Source organism: Eubalaena glacialis, chromosome 8 (genome assembly GCF_028564815.1).
Source record: "Eubalaena glacialis isolate mEubGla1 chromosome 8, mEubGla1.1.hap2.+ XY, whole genome shotgun sequence".
Classification (NCBI taxonomy): Eukaryota; Metazoa; Chordata; class Mammalia; order Artiodactyla; family Balaenidae; genus Eubalaena; species Eubalaena glacialis.
The window spans coordinates 113,450,117-113,470,243 of NC_083723.1; positions in this window are offsets into that span (position 1 = coordinate 113,450,117).

Sequence of the window (20,127 nt, forward strand, 5' to 3'; positions counted from 1 at the left end):
GCCTACCCTGCAGCAGGGCTGCCTTCTTTTGCCCACAGAGGAGTCTGAGCAGTGCCCTGATTATGTGCTGTGTGAGTCTTCCGCTTTGTGGGAACAGGATGCTCCTCTGTCCTGCCCCCTCTCCAACTCTTTACTGCTCAATATGGAAAGATGGCATGGATGGAGGGATGGATGGAGGGATGGAAGGAAAGCTCTATATTAAAAGTCTGGAAAATATATAACTTTTTTTTTACCCATATCTCCAAAAGGTGTTATATGGGGGAAATTCACTTCAAATATCTTGCATTCCTTTCTTTTTCATGACCATGTATGATTTTTATAATCAACAAAAACAAAGCACTTTCATTTTGAAAAAAAAAAAAATTGTTCTTCAAAGCTCAAATTATACTCCAAAGTAAATTTATTTCTAATGTAAAAACAAAAATGACCATTTATGCAATTGTAATGCAGTAAGTAGGAGTTGCACAATTTCTCTCATTATTTTATTTTTTAAAAATCATCACATGGTTTGTAATGCCCTTATTAATGATTAAAGTAATAAAATCATGTTCTTTTACCCACATTATGGGACTAATAATAATAATTTCAACCTTTTTTTTTCCTGCCTAAAAGTAATATTGAATTAGTCTGACACAGTTTAGGAATCATAACTTGAATTATTAGAATTCATTTGGGAAGCCCAGCCTCACTTAAAATTGCTGCTGTCTGCAGTATAATAAATGTGATCGATGGCCTTCTGCAGCGATGCAGCTCAGCTGCTCCTCCATTGCTGAGAGAGGTCTCTTTGTGTGTGTGCCTGTGCAGATTTCTTCCAACATTCTGCAACTGTTTCCAACAGGAGCTAGTTTTCAGCCTCCTGTTCACAGCTATTTAAGAATAGACTGCTATTTTCCATTTACCATGGATCAATTTAGATTGCCTATAGCAAAGAGAATCTCATTAAAGATTGATGACTTGTAAAAAAAAAGTAAAAACATATACAGAGAGAGCCTTTATCAGTTCTACCTTACTTGGTTCTTTGTCATTTTGAGCTAGAAGAAAAAACTCGTTTCTACTAGAAACTAGAACTTTCACATGATCATCAAATTAGGCAAATTAACATGAGAAGACTTAAATTAGTCTCACTGTTGCTCTTTAAGGAATAAATGTTTAAATAAACTTCCAACCAAAGTAAAAACAGACTGTAGCCAATGCCCCACCCCCAACATCTCTCCAACAATTCTGATCCCCCTCTGCTGCATTTCCTTCTTCCTTCCATTGTACTTATCACTCGAATTAGCAATTTTAGGAAAAATTTTTTGACACACCTCTTGCAATCGGTTACAACATAACTGTGTTTTGGGTTAAAGCAGAAAATCTAAGAAATACCCTTTGCTACCTTGTGAAATATTTAACTCATAAATCACTTCTTTCATTTAGTAAATTTATAAATATAAATAAATATTTGCAAAGAAAAGCAACTGCCCAGGAGCCTTGTCAGGGTTTTATCCTAAATACAATTGCAAAATCTTAAATCATAGACTTTTTGATTTGGAAGAAATCCTAGAGACTATTTCATACATGGTGAGACTAAAGTAAGTTGAGGCTTGAGTAACTTACCCAACTTTGCAGTGCAAGTGAATAAGGAATCCAAATGCTCCTGAACTCTTTCCACCCTACTGAAACAGGAGGGAAGGGGGCAGGGCACAACCTTTGAAAGAATAACATAGCCGGAGGACATGACATAAACTGATTAAAACCAAATGGGTCCAAGATGGCGGACAAGTCAACTTCCACTAGGTCTTGAGCCTCAGTATATGCCCACTGTAACACATCAGCAAGCTAAATGACACACCCACAGGCGCCATGACACTTCCAAGGATCCATAACGATCAAAAAGTGGGCGGTGGCCCAATTCCTGGAAATCCCCGCCCCTTCCCAAAATAGCTGGAATACTCCTCTCACTCATTAGCCTATGAAATTACCCACCCCTATAACCATACCCTGGTGCCTTTCTCACCTTCTGAGATGGCCCACACTCTGTCTGTGGAGTGTGTTTCTCTCTAAATAAATCCACTTCTTACCTGTCACTTTGCCTCTCACTGAATTCTTTCTGCGATGAGACATCAAGAACCTGAGCTTCATTAAGTCCTGAAACCAGGTGTGTGATCTCAGTTGGAAGACTGTGGGTTTTGGCCGGGTTCGAGTCCCAGCCTCATGAGTTCAAGTCGCAGCCTGGGTTTTGGCCAGGTTCGAGTCCCAGCCGCATGGGTTCAAGTCCCAATCAGGGTTTTGGCCGGGTTCAAGTCCCGGCATGTGGGTTCAAGTCTCAATCTGAGGTGCACGGTTTCACTACTATTCTGTTTTTCTACTGGGGGAGCAGAAAAGAAAGGCACGTACATGACCTTCCTCATTCAACACAATTTTGTGAGGTACATATGATCCTGATCGAAGAGATAAAACTCTTCTGAGACTCTGAGTTACAACTTCTCGGTTGTCCAAGGTCACACAGCTACTAAGAGAAGTGGAATTTGAACCTCAAATTGTAACCTGAGTGGATTCTATGAGCAGCCTCTATCCTTAGTCACATCCAAGTTCAGATTATTGATGAAAGGCATTGATAAGAAGAGAATATTTTGGAACTCCCCTGGCAGTGCAGTGGTTAAGACTCCGTACTTCCACTGTAGGGGGGTGGGGCACGGGTTCAATCCCTGGTTGGGGGAACTAAGGTCCTGCATGCCATGTGACCAAAAAAACAAACAGAATGTTTTACTGAAGATTGGGAGGATCCATTGAGAAAAATTCATATCACATTAGGCAAAAACTTAGTAAAATTCTTCTTTAGGTATTTCTGTTATCTCCCCCCAAAAGTTTCCTATCCTCAGAGGTTTCTGTTTTCTATGATGTTACAAGTGGCAATGCAAATAATTAATAAACATCCTATAATAAGGGATAGAAGAGAATTTTATTCAAGCTGACGAGTATAGCCTAGGAGACACAGATTTAAGAAGCACTTGAATTGTGTTCTGATGGTCTACAAAATGAAGGAGGCTTAATAGGCAAAAACCACAAAGTTACATAAATTGTCAAGGATTAGGATTGGAGGGACTTCCCTGGCGGTCCAGTATTTAGGACTCAGAGCTTCCGCTGCAAGGGGCGCTGGTTCTATCCCTGGTTGGGGAACTAAGATCCTGCATGCCTCGCAGCACAGCTGGGAACAACAACAAAAAAAATTAGGATTGGAGCTGGCAAGAAGTAAGGGTGCTTTTTTAGCAAGGATTCCTTTGGTTCTGAAACAGTTGCGTAGTTACAAGGGGAGACCTTGAGACCATAAGGCTGCAGCTGGCATCTGCTAGCAGATACTGTTTTGAAAATGGCTGGTGGTGTCCTTGAGTTTGATAACAGTTCAGAAAAGTGAGGAATAGATGCAAGAATGTGCCAGAAACCACACCCACGATGGACACGCAGCTCCATTTTGAATACCTGAACCATAGTTCCTCCATTTTGATTATTAAATGGTCTTAAACATGTCATCACAATGGAAAGGAATTATAACTGCTTAATTAACATAAAAGGTAAGGTTTGTGAAAAGATGACCTATCACCAAGGCTGCATACATACAAACGCTGCAAACATTTTACTTCAAAAAGAAAAAAATGGGGTGGGGGATTCCCTGGCAGTCCAGTGGTTAGGACTCTGTGCTTCTACTGCAGGGGGCATGGGTTTGATCCCTGGTCAAGGAACTAAGATTTTGCAAGCAGTGCAGCACAGCCAAAAAAATAAAATAAAATAAGGAAGGAAGGATGAGAGAGAGAGAAAGAAAGAAAAGAGAGAGAAAGAAAGAGAATAGAAAAAAAATGGGAGAAAAGGGGAAAACATAGCCAAGTTAAAAACAAAAACCCAAGATGCCAAAAAGAGAGTGAACTGAAAGTCTAAGCAGCATGAGGAGGCTGAAGCCAAAATGGCTCACAGAGTTGCTGGAGCTGGTTGGAGCCTTAAATGCCGTGGGCTAGAGTGAGGACACCTTCTCAGGAATTAGCATTCAGCCCATGCCCTGTGTGCACAAAGAGCTGGACCAGGGCTGTGTGCATAAAACTAAGAGTTTTGGAGGACTGCTCCAGCTCTGAGATGCAGATTTAGAAAACATTACCAAATAAAGTTCATAGAAGAATATAAAGGAGACTGTCTTTGTGACCTGAGGTGGGAAACAATTTTATAAACACGGTTCAAAAGTTGGAACCATAAAGCAAACTATCGATGAACACAGTTATATCTAGATAAAGGATTTCTATTTAATGAAGCACACCAGGGTGAAAAATTAATAGAGAAGAATATGTGAATATATTTGTGATGTCTATGGGAAGGAAAGGGTTAAGCTGTAAGTGTGCAGTCTCTTCTCTCCTTTGATTAGGGGGAAAGAGCGTGGGGGCAGAAATAAGACAGGTGACCAGACCTTATTTCCTTGTAAAAATGCTAATATCTCCTAGCAAAAGAGCCAAAGGGATTTCCTAGCAAGGGAGTCCTTATCTATGGAATGTTTTCAACAGGAAGAATGTAGTTGGTTAAGACTGCTTCTGATAAACAAGCCAGGAATCTATGGATTTATGGGCATGGCTCAAGGGAAAATATTATGTAATAGATAAAACCATCTAAGTATAAATTGGAGATGTTCATGACCTAGATGACAAAATATTCATTTATCCCATTTCTAGTGAACTTAACTTGATCATATGGTTAAGATGGTATCTGCCAAAATTTCTCCACTTATTATTTTCCCTTTTTCATTGTAAACAAGAACAAAAGAGCATTTTTGCTCACCACCCAGTTCTACAAAGATTCATTCACCCACTGCAGTCTCTGACCAACAGTGCACTCTGTGCTTCAGACAGAAAGTTAAGGTGATAATGGGATGAAGCACTCTTGTTCGAGATAGAGGAAATGAAGATGATAACAGGATGCTCTGTGCTTTGGACAAGCAGGCCCCTTAGATATTGCGATGTATAATCTCGGGAAGAATTTTATTGAACCCAGGTTCCTGCATCTTTCCATTCATAGAAAAGCACTAAAATCATTAACTTGAGATATTCTTTGCGACTAGCAGAAATCTTTTACCAAAATGTATACTTGACTGCATGTATTACCCAGCCAAAAATCACAGATAAATTGTCTTCTCCCTCTACCTCTTCGGAACAGCTTTCCCAGAGCTACTGAGCAGCTGTCACCCAGGCTATAGTCCTCCAAGACCCTGAATAAAACTTAAACGCACAGCTCTTATGTTGTGTCTTTTTCTTTCAGTTGACATAATAAGTATCTTACAGAGAGATACTTTAAGACTATGTAAGTATCCTGTTTGTTATCAAATTTTCACCCATTCATTTTAGCCTCCCTTGATGACTCTCTCCTAAAATTATTATTCTGTGTTGGTTGCCAAATGGCAATTTTCTAATTGAATCATTTGTTCTGCATTTATTAGCTGGCACTCTGATGAAAAGAAGACATTTCCCTTCTCCCCCATTTCTTTTTAAATTTTTATTGGAGTATAGTTGATTTACAATGTTGTGTTAGTTTCTGCTGTACATGAAAGTGAATCAGTTATGCATATATATATCCACTCTTTTTTAGATTCTTTTCCCATATAGGTCATTACAGAGTATTGAGTAGAGTTCCCTGTACTATACATTAGGTCCTTATTAGTTATCTATTTTATATATAGTAGTGTGTGTATGTCAATCCCAATCTCCCAATTTATCTCCCACCCCGCACTTTCCCCCCGGTAACTATAAGTTTGTTTTCTACATCTGTCACTCTATTTCTGTTTTGTAAATAAGTTCATTTGTACCATCTTTTTAGATTCCACATATAAGCGATATCATATGATATTTGTCTTTCTGTTTGACTTAACTTCACTCAGTATGACAATCTCTAGGTCCATCCATGTTGCTGCAAAAGGCATTATTTCATTCTTTTTTATGGCTGAGTAATATTCCATTGTATATATGTACCACATCTAATTTTGTTTTTTTTAATTTTTGTTGGAGTATAATTGCTTTACAATGTTGAGTTAGTTTCTGCTGTATGTATGGCAAAGTGAATTGAGCATTGAGTAGAGTTCCCTGTGCTATACAGTAGGTTCTCATTAATTATCTGTTTTATAGATAGTAGTGTATGTATGTCAATCCCAATCTCCCAGTTCATCTCACCCCCCTTTCTCCCCTCGGTATCCATAAGTTTGTTCTCTACATCTGTGTCTCTATTTCTGCTTTGTAAATAAGTTCATCTGTACCATTCTTCTAGATTCCACATATAAACGATAGTATACCATATTTGTTTTTCTCTTTCTGACTTACTTCACTCTGCATGACAGTCTCTAGGTCTATCCATGTCTTGGCAAATGGCACTATTTTGTCACTTTTTATGGCTGAGTAGTAGTCCATTGTATATATGTACCACATTTTCTTTACCCATTCCTCTGTCAATGGACATTTAGGTTGCTTCCATGTCCTGGCTATTATAAATAGTGCTGCAATGAACATTGGGGTGCATGTATTGTTTCAGATTATGGTTTTCTCTGGATATATGCCCAGGCCTCATTTCTTTATTCAATGTTTATTTACATCAGCATGGACTCAGATTCATACTTTATTCCTTCGGTTATGATCTAGTGTTATCATTGTTTATTTTACTGTGTAACTTATCCCAGATTTGCCCAGTGGGTGTCCTTTGTTTTTTATTTGTCTTTTTATTTATTTATTTATTTATTTTTGCCTGTGTTGGGTCTTCGTTTCTGTGCGAGGGCTTCCTCTAGTTGCGGCAAGCAGGGGCCACTCTTCATCGTGATGCGTGGGCCTCTCACTGTCGCGGCCTCTCTTGTGGCAGAGCACAAGCTCCAGACGTGCAGGCTCAGTAGCTGTGGCTCACGGGCCTAGTTGCTCCGTGGCATGTGGGATCTTCCCAGACCAGGGCTCGAACCCGTGTCCCCTGCATTGGCAGGCAGACTCTCAACCACTGCGCCACCAGGGAAGCCCCTATTTGTCTTTTTATAGTAGGTACTCCTAAGGTGAAATTACATAGAAGGTGAAATAAAGAGAAAGAAAAAATGATGTTCCTAGCATTATATTTTCAAAATGTATAAAGCAAAACCGAAGGGAGTAACTAGGAAAACACAAATAATCCAAAGCTATTGGGAGTTTTAAAAAACCTCTCTCTGAATCTGACAGTTGAAGCAGACCAAGTGGATCATTACTAAAGATACAGATGTGAATAACATACCTGAGAATATTCACCTAATACATACAGACTGTTGTACCCAACAGGTAGAAAATGCACATTCTTTTTGAGGAAACATGAAAAATTTTTTATTTGGAAATATTTTTAAATATACACAAAGTTAAATAGGGAAAGCTGGAAATAGTACAGAGAACACCTATATAGCCTTTACTCAGACTAACATATTGTTAATATTTTCTCCCATTTGTTTTATCATTTTCTGTGTATATGTATGCAGTGTTTTTCCTGAATCATTTTAGTGTAAGTTGCACACATTGTGGTTATTCACCCTTAAATACTTCAAGGTGTATTTCCTAAAAATAGGGATTAGTCTCTTATATTACCACCACACAGTTATCACCCTTAAAAACTTATATTGGCCAAGATTTACAAGCAGCTCATGCAGCTCAATAAGAAAAAAACAAACAACCCAATCCAAAAATGGGCAGAAGATCTAAATAGACATTTCTCCAAAGAAGATATACAGATTGCCAACAGACACATTAAAGAATGCTCAACATCATTAATCATTAGAGAAATGCAAATCAAAACTACAATGAGATATCATCTCACACCGGTCAGAATGGCCATCATCAAAAAATCTAGAAACAATAAATGCTGGAGAGGGTGTGGAGAAAAGGGAACACTCTTGCACTGTTGGTGGGAATGTAAATTGATACAGCCACTATGGAGAACAGTATGGAGGTTCCTTAAAAAACTAAAAATAGAACTACCATACGACCCAGCAATCCCACTACTGGGCATATACCCTGAGAAAACCATAATTCAAAAAGAGTCATATACCAAAATGTTCATTGCAGCTCTATTTACAATAGCCAGGACATGGAAGCAACCTAAGTGTCCATCATCGGATGAATGGATAAAGAAGATGTGGCACATATATACAATGGAATATTACTCAGCCATAAAAAGAAATGAAATGGAGGTATTTGTAGTGAGGTGGATGGAGTTAGAGTCTGTCATACAGAGTGAAGTAAGTCAGAAAGAGAAAAACAAATACAGTATGCTAACACATACATATGGAATCTAAGGGAAAAAAAAAAAAAGTCATGAAGAACCTAGTGGCAAGACGGGAATAAAGACACAGACCTACTAGAGAATGGACTTGAGGATATGGGGAGAGGGAGGGGTAAGATGTGACAGGGTGAGAGAGTGGCATGGACATATATACACTACCAAATGTAAAATAGATAGCTAGTGGGAAGCAGCCGCATAGCACAGGGAGATCAGCTTGGTGCTTTGTGACCACCTAGAGGGGTGGGATAGGGAAGGTGGGAGGGAGGGAGACGCAAGAGGGAAGAGATATGGGAACATATGTATATGTATAACTGATTCACTCTGTTATAAAGCAGAAACTAACACACCATTGTAAAGCAATTATACTCCAATAAAGATGTTTAAAAAAAAAAAACTTATATTGGTACTTTAATCTAACCTACTGTTTATATTCCAATTTTGTTAGCTGACCTAAAAATATCATTTATAACATATTTTTTTCCATCTTACATAACATCTAGTTAAGGTTAGGTATTGCGTTTATTTGTCATTGTCTTTGGCCTATTGTGAAATTCTTTTTAAAATTGACCAGATTTGACCACAGTGTAGCAGTTTTCAACCAAAAAATAAAAAAATAAAAAGATAATTGCACACATATTTTGGAAAAAAACCAACATAAATTATTATTTGAAAAGAAAATCAAAGTGAAAATTAGCAGTATTTTATATTGAGATCCAAAAAACAAACTAAAAAATTGCATTTCAAATTTGTGGAATATACCAAGATTAATGCTCTGAGGAATATTTGTAGCCTTGAATGCACTAATTTGAAGACATGACAGGTGAAAATAAATTAAGACTTCCACTCAAGATAATAAGATTAACATTAAGCAAGCAAACTAAATGAAGTATGGAAAATAAGAGAATAAAAATAAGCAAGAAAACTAATGAAACAGATAACAACAAAGAGAGCTAGACAATACAGCCCCAAAGTAGTCATTAAAAAGATGAATATAAAAGATAACACTCTATGAAGTAAGTCAGAAAGAGAAAAACAAATACCGTATGCTAACACACATATATGGAATCTAAAAAAAAAAAAAAAATTGTTCTGAAGAACCTAGGGGCAGGACAGGAATAAAGACGCAGACATAGAGAATGGACTTGAGGACACGGGAAGGGGGAAGGGTAAGCTGGGACGAAGTGAGAGAGTGTCATGGACATATATACATTACCAAATGTAAAATAGATAACTAATGGGAAGCAGCCACATAGCACAGGGAGATCAGCTCGGTGCTTTGTGTCTACCTAGAGGGGTGGGATAGGGAGGATGGGAGGGAGACACAAGAGGGAGGAGATATGGGGATGTATGTATATGTATAGCTGATTCACTTTGTTATAAAGCAGAAACTAACACCATTGTAAAGCAATTATACTCCAATAAAGATGTTTAAAATTTTTTTTAAATAAAAGTTAACACTAGATAATCTGAGCAAGAATAAAAGGAAGAAGCCATAAACAATGAATACAAATTATGACATTTTTACAGGTATTTTAGAGATGCAAAAATAATTTTTAAAAATTTAACCAATAAATTTTAAACATTGGATGCAATGGACAATTTTCTAAAAAAACAGAAAAAATACAAATTACCAAATCTTACTGAAAAAAATTAAAAGTTGAGTAAACTAATAAACATTAAAGAAGTTGAAAAGGTTGTCAAATTTTCCCCTTCCTGTACCAAAGGACAGTTTTTCAGGGTGAAAAATATATGTTTTATCAAGCTTTTAAAAAATACATAATTCCTATTTCATATAAAATGTTTCAGAGAATAGAAAGAGGAAAAGTCACCAAATTACCTTGCTATCAAAGAGAACAAGGACAGTGTAATTTTACTACGAGCACGGATGCATTAATCCTGAATTTTAAAAATAAATCACATTCTGAAGTACAGTCAGTTCTCATTATTTGTAGATTCCATATTTATGAACTCCCCTACTTGTCAAAATGTATTTGTAACCCCAAAATCAATACTCAAAGTGCTTGCACTGTTATTCAAAAACATGTGCAGAGTTGCAAAAAATTTGAGTTGCCTGAGCTGGTTCCCAGCTGCGGTCAGACAAGGCAACACTCTGCCTTCCTGTTTTCACTCATTTACAGTAAACTAGTGTTTATTCTGCGGCCTATTTAGTGCCACATTTTTCACATCTTTGTGCTTTTTGTTGATGATTTTGCTGTTCAAAATGGCCCCCCAATATGTGCTAAAATGCCGTCTGGTGTTTTAAGCACAAAAGGCTGTGATGTGCATTTCAGAGAAAATACATGTTAGATATGCCTCATTCAGGCATGAGTTAACAGTGTTGTTGGCCATGAGTTCGATGCTAATGAATCAACAATATATATTAAATAAAGTGTCTTTAAAGAAAAGCACAAATAAAACAAGATATATTGACCAGTTGACTAAAATGTATCTAGAGTTTTACAGGAACCTAACTTTGTATTTCCTCTAGGAACAATGATTCAGTGTTCACTAATTCCGTGTTTGCAGCAACTATATAGACCATAGCTATGGTGAATAATGAGAAGTGACTGTATGTGTAGTATAAATGTGGTGTATGTGTATACAAAACAATATATCATAATCAGGTAAAGTTTCTCTCATCAGTACAAGGATGGTTAACACAAAACTATCAATATAATTTACCATGTTAGATTTAACAAAGAGAAAGTCACCATAATCTTTTCAATAGAGTGAGATGAAAACACTCAGTAAAATTCAATATTCGTTTATGATAAAGGCTCTTAGCAAAGTAGGAATAGAAGGCAACATCTTTAAACTCATCAATGGTTTTGTAAAAAATTAATAAACAAACCTCAATTAAATCGAGTTGAAAGACCAGAAGGGGGGGCTCTCATGCCCTACGATGATAATAAAGCCCAATGGGAAAAAGAAATACTCCTTTCCTGACAGGGATTCAGCCAATGAAAAGCCATGGTTTCTTTGTTTACTATAGCCCTCCCATCTTCCTTTTCCTCCCTATAAAAAGCATTCTCTTTTCCTTGTCCTTCAGGAACTTGCATGTGGCTCACCATGATTACAGACCCTGAATTGCAATTCTCTGTTATCCAGAATAAACCCATATTTGCTGGAGAAATATCTGTTTGTCTGTTTGTTTCAGGTAACAGTTTGGTAAACTCATATGAAAGAATAAAAGTGTAAAATAATACTGAAAAACAAAAAGGGATACCTAAATTTACTATAAAGCCATATAAATGAAGACAGTATGATATAGGGACTAGTAAATATATAAAAGACCCCAGAAACACACACAGCACATATGAGGCTTTAATGTATTAGAGAGATATCAACACAAATTTCTAGAAAAATAATGGACAAGTCAATAAATAGTCCTGGGTTAATTGGATTACCATATGAGAAAAAGTAAAAGATTTCCATTTCATGAGAAAACTCCAAAAGTATATCAAACTTAATTGTAAAAATAATTATTTAAAAATTTCAGGGAGGGATAATTTAGGAGTTTGGGATTAACATATATACACTACTATATATAAAATAGATAACCAACAGGACCTACTGTATAGCGCAGGGAACTCTACTCAATATTTTGTAGTAACCTATAAGGGAAAAGAATCTGAAAAAAATGCATATCTATATATATAGATATATATATATCTATATATCTGAGTCACTTTGCTGTACACCTGAAACTAAAACAACATTGTAAATCAACTATACTTCAATAAAAAATAAAAGAAAAATTTCAGAAGAAAATGTAGGAGAATATTTTTACAGCTTTGGAGTAATGATGGATTTCTTAACAAAATAACAATTTAAAAAACAAATCATAAAAAATGTATGTATTTTGGTACATCAATATTAAAACTTTTAAACAAAATCGTTGTAAGCATTTGTTCAGAGACAAACACAAAGGAGTTTGTCGACAAAAAATTAATCACTTGATCTAAGAAAGAAATGGAAAATTTTATTCGAGCCAAACTGAGAATTGTAACCCGGGAACAGCATCTCAGAAATCTCTGAGAACTGTTCTGCCCATTAGAAGTCAAGGTACAGTTATATAAGTTTTTGAGACAGGGGCTATACATTAAATGATGTATTATTGACAATTTACACAATCCAGATCTGGCCCCTTACAAGATCAGGAAGGAATGTTATCTTCTAAGGAGCTGTCTTGTTGATGCTAGGAGAATATTGCTCTTTATGTTTGAGCAGTTATTTCTGCTGATGGGGGAGGTATGGTCAATGCATAATGCAGATACACAATGCACAGTAGATGGGAAAGAGGGGGCCAAAGGACAGAAAATTTTTTATGTTTAAATTTTTATTGTCTTGCCATAATATATGAATTTTCTTTCACAATTAGTATCCAGAATATAAAACAAACAAATCAATGAAAAGAAGCAAAGAGAACGTCAACATTATAGGTTTTTTAAGACAAAGAATTGAGCAGGGAGTTCACAAATGAAGAATAACCGATGAACATGTAGAAAGGTCTTCAATCTTGTCAGTATTCAGGGAAGTACACAGTAAAATGTATGAGATATTTTATATCTGTCAGACTGGCAAAATTTAAAAGTCTTATCATATCAAGTGTTTACAAGGATGTGAGAAAACCGGAATGTGTAAGTTGCTAGAACTTGTTTGAAAAATTACTGGAGTAATAGCTATTAAGTTGAAATGACCATACCCTATAACCTAGAAACTTCACTTTTTCAGTACCTCTGACATATGTATACAAGGAGACTTCAAAAAATATGCTACATTATAACAAGAAAATTTCTTTGTAAACAACTCATCTATCAGCTGGGAGATGGATAAACAAATGTTGGCATGTTTACAGAGTACAATACTATATGGATTACTATTTGAAAGAATCAATCTATGTGGATCAATAGATCTCAAAAGACATTGCTGGGCAATAGATTCAAGCTGCAGAATCATATGCATTGTATGATTCCATTACATAGTTTTTCAAACACATAAAATATAATCTCTCTCTACAGAAAATATAAAAAGTGGACTGACTCCACGTCAGATTTGTAGTGCGGAGATGTGGGGGGAATAAAGTAGAATACAACTACATCTGTAATATCCCATTTATTTATTAAAATTTTTAGAAAAAAATGATGAAACATTAGCATTGGTTAATTCTGAGTAATGAATACAAAGATATTGGTTATATTATTTACTCTTTTCTCTATTTTTAAAAAATTAATAAAAAATGAAAATTAAAGGCATAAATGTTTAACTGAAATTAGAGGTAATAAACATGTACCATCATCAAACTCTGAAGCCCTTAACGGTATCCAGAAATTCCCTTTTGTTAAAATATCTAAAGTAGGCCCATTGGGACTTCCCTGGCAGTCCAGTGGTTAGACTTCACCTTCCAATGCAGGGGGTGCAGGTTTGATCCCTGGTCGGGGAGCTAGGATCCCACATGCCTCACGGCCAAAAAACCAAAATATAAAACAGAAGCAATATTGTAACAAATTCAATAAAAGACTTTAAAAATGGTTCACATCAAAAACATCTTTAAAAAAAAATAAAGTAGGCCCAGGATGGAGTCACTCATGATAAACTAAGATGTAACTTTCTGTGCTCTGCTCCCCAGAAAAGGAAGGCTCAGATCAACCAATCAGTGCTTGCCTCCTCGGCACAGGTTATCTGACTTGTTCTAAGACTTACCATGGCTACAAATAAGGAAAGTAACCCTGCTCTAACCAATCAACACATGCTCAGTATCATGTGCTTGTTTCTGCTCACTTTAGGCTATTAAAATCTCTTGCCTTGTACAGCACTTTGGAGCTCCTTTCTATCTGCCAGAGTGGATGCTGCCCAATTCATGAATCACTGAGTAAAAGCTAGCAGATCAGTAAATTGTCTATAGAAAGTTTTCTTTTAACACTTTGTAACTTGATTTTTTTTAATGGGTTGTCTATATGATAAACTATAAGTCAGTACTCAAAAACACTTCGATGGAGTTATTAGTGATATGAAAAATGCCAATGATTTGTAATATTCAGTGAAATAATGCAAAAAATTTTAATGTATATTTAGTAAGTTCTAATTTAGTAAAAATGCAAGCATACAGACAGAGATTGGAAGGAAATACAATTCAACCAAGGGTTATTTGTCTCATCTCTGAGTGGTATGATTCTTAAACAGATTTTTTTCCTTTGTAATTTCTGTTTTCCAGTTTTTCTAAAGAGAAGATATTTTAGAATCAGAAAACATTATCTTTAAGTTAAAAATGGTTTTTCATAAAAAAGCTTTCAAGATGTTTTTATTAACAAGTTTGTTTTCTGTTTCTCTCATGACTAGCATTGAAATAGCATTTATTTTTACTGTTACATGTGAATGATTTAAGAATTTAAACCAACCCCTACATAATATGTTAGATCAATCCTCACTTGTGATTTGGAAATATTTAAAGCTTTCAAAATAAGAATCCATTCCAGAGAACATGACAGAACATCAGCCATTGCAAACATCTGTCTAATCTTGGGACCTTGAACCTGTTTACTGGCTTATAGAGTGGTAGGCAGAGCCAGAGCCCAACAATTATCCTACCATTCACTTGCTATGAGTAATGACCATCTGCTGGGGACTGGGGAGGACCCAGCTCAGCCAACTTGACTGCCTTGGTTTGCATGATAAAGGAAGGTCACAGAAAGTCAATAAAATTGAGAGCAACTCCCCAGGTGGCAGAAACGATCTGCAAGCAGCGGCAGAAATGGCTTACATTTGAGGACTGCAACTCTGAAATGAATTTTCTCTCTTTGGGGATTGCACTTCTCCAAAAGGATGCTACTTACAAAATAAAAGTGAAATTCAAAAACTACATCTCTTTAGAAGGGCTTAGGTTTTTTGTTTGTTTGTCTCCTCTATTACTGCAAGGAAAGAAATATATAGAATATTTTTTTCTTCTTGGATCTCAAGTGCAAAAGAGTTTATCATATTTTTCAGTTCACATTTCATTATCACCATAGATCCATGAGAGGCTTTCTTCTATTTAATTGTAAAAATATTTTCTCCTTTAGGCTGAAACTCAACTCTCATTATCCCTCCTCCTTCCTGTTTTAATGTGTTAAATAAATGTTATTAAATATAAGTGTTTTGTGAATGAACAATGAACCAAGTCCTCCACTTTCTCATGTGTTATTTTCCTATAACAATATTCTGAGAATTTTTATAAATTAAGGATCTTCTGCTACTTCGATAAAGTAAATTATCCATTGAAAAGTTTGTCCAAATAACAGTCAGCATTACTGAGACACATGGAAATAAGTAGGGGTGGAAAAGCTCTGCTTACTCTAAGAAACAGCTGGCTTTTTGTCAAGCCCGCCAACAGAATGGCCAATCAGACAAGAACAAACACAAGCACATCATTCATTCATTCAACAAATATTTATTGAGTGCTTGCTTTGTCAGGCTGAGACAGGCCTAGGAACCGATCACAAATCATGGTTGCAGTTCCTGCTCTGTCACTTATCAGCTGCATGAATTAGTGCAGTCACCTAAATTCTCTATATCTTATTTCTTCATTTGTAAAGTGAGAAAAATAAACCCCACCCTATCTCCTTTGCAAGATTGTTTTGAAAATAAAATAGATATTGAAGGGTAAAAGAGTACGCTACCCCAAAATACGCCTCTTGGGCATATGGATTTTTTGAGCTGATTATTTTTGAGAGAAAACAGACACAATAGAATCTCTAAAAACTATTTTTTAATTTTTATTTTGTCCACACCGTGCAGCTTGCAGGATCTCAGTTCCCCAACCAGGGACTTAACCTGGGCCACAGCAGGGAAACCACCAAAACCTAACCACTAGACCACCAGGGAACTTCCTAAAAACATTTTCTTTATAAAGGAAATTTATATTTATAAGAGAAATCGCTATTTGTGTCTCCTTTTCTCCAGGAACAAAAGGTTGGCTCTAAATAACAGGAGGATTTTGTCAATGGAGTAGGCACCCGGTTAAATCTGCATAACAAAGCTTGCCCTTCCTTCCTGTTAACCTCACACATCTAGACTGCCCCATCCTCCACATCATTCTTTTGTCTTCAGCTGAAGATGATATCAAGATGGTGTCTTGGGCCATTTCAGGGAGTCTTACTCAGTTTTCCTAGATATCTCCCATGTATACATGAAGTATACATGTTTATTAAACTTGTTTGTTTTTCTCTTGTTAATTTGTCCTTTATAATCTGGGGTGGTGTTTGAGCCAAGAATTTGTGCAGCTTCCCCTATACAAGTATCACAACTGTAGGGGTTCAGAACCAGTCTCCACAAAATGTGCCACTTTTGTATGAGGATTATTTTTGAGCTAAAGGCAGTCGAGACCCTGAAGAGTCAAGAGAACAACTACCCCTCCTTTAACTACCTAGAAGAATTTAAATTGGGGATTATTCCCAGAAAAGAATTATTACCAGAGATAAAGTTTATCTAAGAGCCCCATCAGTATGGCAGGGCAAATAGCTACTCACCAAACATCTGCTGTTCTTCTTATCATCCTGTGAATGATCCTCCTGTCCTTGGAAACCTCAGGCCCCTGTCCCATTCCATAGTTCAGAATGGCATATACACCTCATTTTATCTTTCTGTCTTTAAACTTCTCAGGTATGTGGTTCTCTGACCTTCTCATGTATGTGGGGTTCCAGTACATACAAAATTAAATTTGATTTTCTCCTGTTAATCTGTCTCATGTCATTTTAATTCTTAGACCAACCAGAAGAACCTAGAAGGCTAAAGTTTTCTTTATCCTCAACACTAGTATTATTTTGTTGATGTTGCCAGAAGAAAGAGAGCAGAGGCCAGGGTAAGCCAGCTGAGAAGGAACAGCAGAGGAACCTTAGCCATTGCTGTGGCCATGCTTATGAAAACTAATAATAAAACACTTATAAGGAACTGAGGGGCTTCCCTGGTGGTGCAGTGGTTAAGAATCCACCTGCCAGTGCAGGGGACACGGGTTTGAGCCTGTGTCCCAAGATCCCACATGCCACGGAGCAGCTAAGCCTGTGCACCACAACTACTGAGCCTGTGCTCTAGAACCCGTGAGCCACAACTACTGAGCCCACACACCGCAACTACTGAAACTTGTGTGCCTAGAACCTGTGCTCAGCAGCAAGAGAAACCACCACAATGAGAAGCCTGCACACCGCAACGAAGAGTAGCCCCTGCTCGCTGCAACTGGAGAAAGCCCATGTGCAGCAACAAAGACCCAAAGCAGCCAAAAATAAATAAATTTATTTTTTTAAAAAAAGAAAAAGGAACTGAAGAACTTGAAGGAATGGTCACAATCTTGCCCATGACCACTGAGAGAAAAATTATGACGGAATGTGAAATAAAACCAGAAGGCAATGAACAGCAGGCAATCCAAAATGTTCTCTTACTCCAGCTTCAAGATATTCCCGTCCTAGATTTGGGGAGAGAGAACAGGATACCCAAGGAATAATGTCATCCACTCCCCCAGATGTAAGGTCAAGAACTCTTGTCACTCTGGTAAATGTATGCAAACATCTCAGGAGCAGGGAAAACTGTGGAGTGGGATGAGAGATAGAATAAGGCCCCTGTAGAAAGAACATGCCATAAGTGCGTGAGCCAAAACCAAAGGAAGGAGAAAACGCAAATAGAATTTTTAAGTATTTACTCCATGTTATAAAAGATATTCCAAGCAAAAATGAAAATAAGAAATATCGTTGCACTGATTTATTTATAAGTGGGTAGTAGACCAAACATTTTCCCCCATACTTTAAAAAAAAAAAAAAAAAGTAAAAATGAAAATAAAAAGACTCATCGTAACCTTGAAAACATGATGTTGAGTGAAATAAGCTGGATACCCAAGGACAAATGTATGATTCCACATACAAGTGAAATAGCTAGAATAGGTAAATTCACAGAGTAGATTATATGTTACCAGGGGCTAAAAAGAGGGGCATTGGAGAGTTATTGCTTAATGGGTACAGAGTTTCTGTTTGGGGTGATGAAAAGGTTTTGGAAATAGTGGTGGTGGTTGCACAACATTGTGAATGTGCTTAATCCCACGGAATTGTACACTTAAAATGGTTAAAAGGCTAATTTTACGTTGCATATATATTTTACCACAATTTTTAAATGGAAGGGAAAATCCTCATTGCACTGATTTATCTTGAAACAGTTAATAGAAAAAATAGCAGGTCATAAGAGTATTTGGAATCCCAGAATTACAGCTAAAGGTGATATCCATAAAGCATATTTGGATCAAGCTGACACAGCCTGAAGAACTGCCTTACTCTAGTTTAGAGACATCTCCGAAGGACAAGCAAGAGACTGTGAAAACCTTGAGGAGGGGAGCCTTGTCATAAGAATCTTTTATCTTCTTGGTAACAGAATAGAATCTGGTATCCAGTTGATATTTAAATGGCTCTTGAATGGGGTATATAGAATCAAAGCTGTCTCATGCATTCACTGAAAAATAATTCATGGTTCCTCTTACGTACCAGGCACTGAACTAGGTACTGGCAGTCTGACTGCCCTCCAAGCTCACAGTCCATAGAGAGAGAGCCGGGCTATAAGGCAGGGAGACTGAGGCACAAGTGGAGGGTCTGAGAGGCTATGGGAGAAGGCTTAGCTGGGTGCAGGAGAGTGGGGCATTGGGTCTCTGCAGAGGTTCTGATGCAAAAAAGAGCAGGATGGAGAAGTGATGAAAGGAAAGAGCTCAACGTAGAGGATATAAATTTCATCTGAAGAGCAACTGTTACCGAACCAAACCTGGGTCCACTCGCCTGTGCACAGTAAAGCCAATCTACTGACACTGGGTTGTGGTGAAGGAAAGTGCAGCATTCATTGTAAGGCACCAGACAATGAGTCTGGAGCAGTTCATGCTCAAAAAGCCCAAACTCCCTGATGGGTTTTTAGGGAGGCATTGTTAAAGGCCAGGTGAGGGAGGAGAGTTGCAGGGTATGTGATCAGCTTGTGCACAATTCTCTGATTGGTTGATAGTGAGGTAACAGGGCGATTTCACAGGGGTTAACATTATCAATCCTCAGGCTCCAGTAGGTCTGGGAGTTATGTTCTCTTGGTCATCAAGTAGTTAACATCTTCCATTTGGTGGGGGGTTTTCACACCTGAAAAACAACTCAGGAAATGTGCATCAGATACTATTATCTAGGTTCTTCAGAGAAGAGCTAAAGCAGAGATATGGGGGAGGCGTCTGCCCTGGGAAGGCTCCATAGGCTCCTGCTCGGTTACACAATGAAAAACTATTAAAAGGCTTTGATTCAAGGAGTAAAGTGAGTATATTTGTACTCTAAGAACCCTCTCTGTATTTACTAAAATACTAGTAAGATGTACCAAAATGTTATCCATGAGATTTCACTCAACCTTTACTTAAAAATATTTTTGTCTATTCTGTTTGAATATTTTACAATAAGTGTACAAAATATTTACAATCAACACAATCAGCAGAGCTCTTTTCATTAAGAAGAAATGAGAAAACAGGAGGAGACAAAGGAGGAAGAGGAAGAAAGAATGGGGAGGACCATCTGGTTGCAGGGTGAAGAGATTCAGGGAGGCTTCTAAAACCTATATCATACTGTGTTATTCTCTTGCTCAAACCCCCCAATGGCTTCCCAACATACTTGTATTGAAATCCAAGTCCCTGGACAGCCTGCATGTCTTAGGGAGCCTGGCCTTGCATATCTCTTGGACCTCCTTACACACCCCTCTTCCTTTGCCTCATTGAGCTACAACCATGCTCAAAATCTTTGCTTCACTTTTTCACTGCATTCAGGTCTCTGATCAGATGTCACCATGGAGCCTTTTCTAGCCACCGCTCCCTGCTACTCT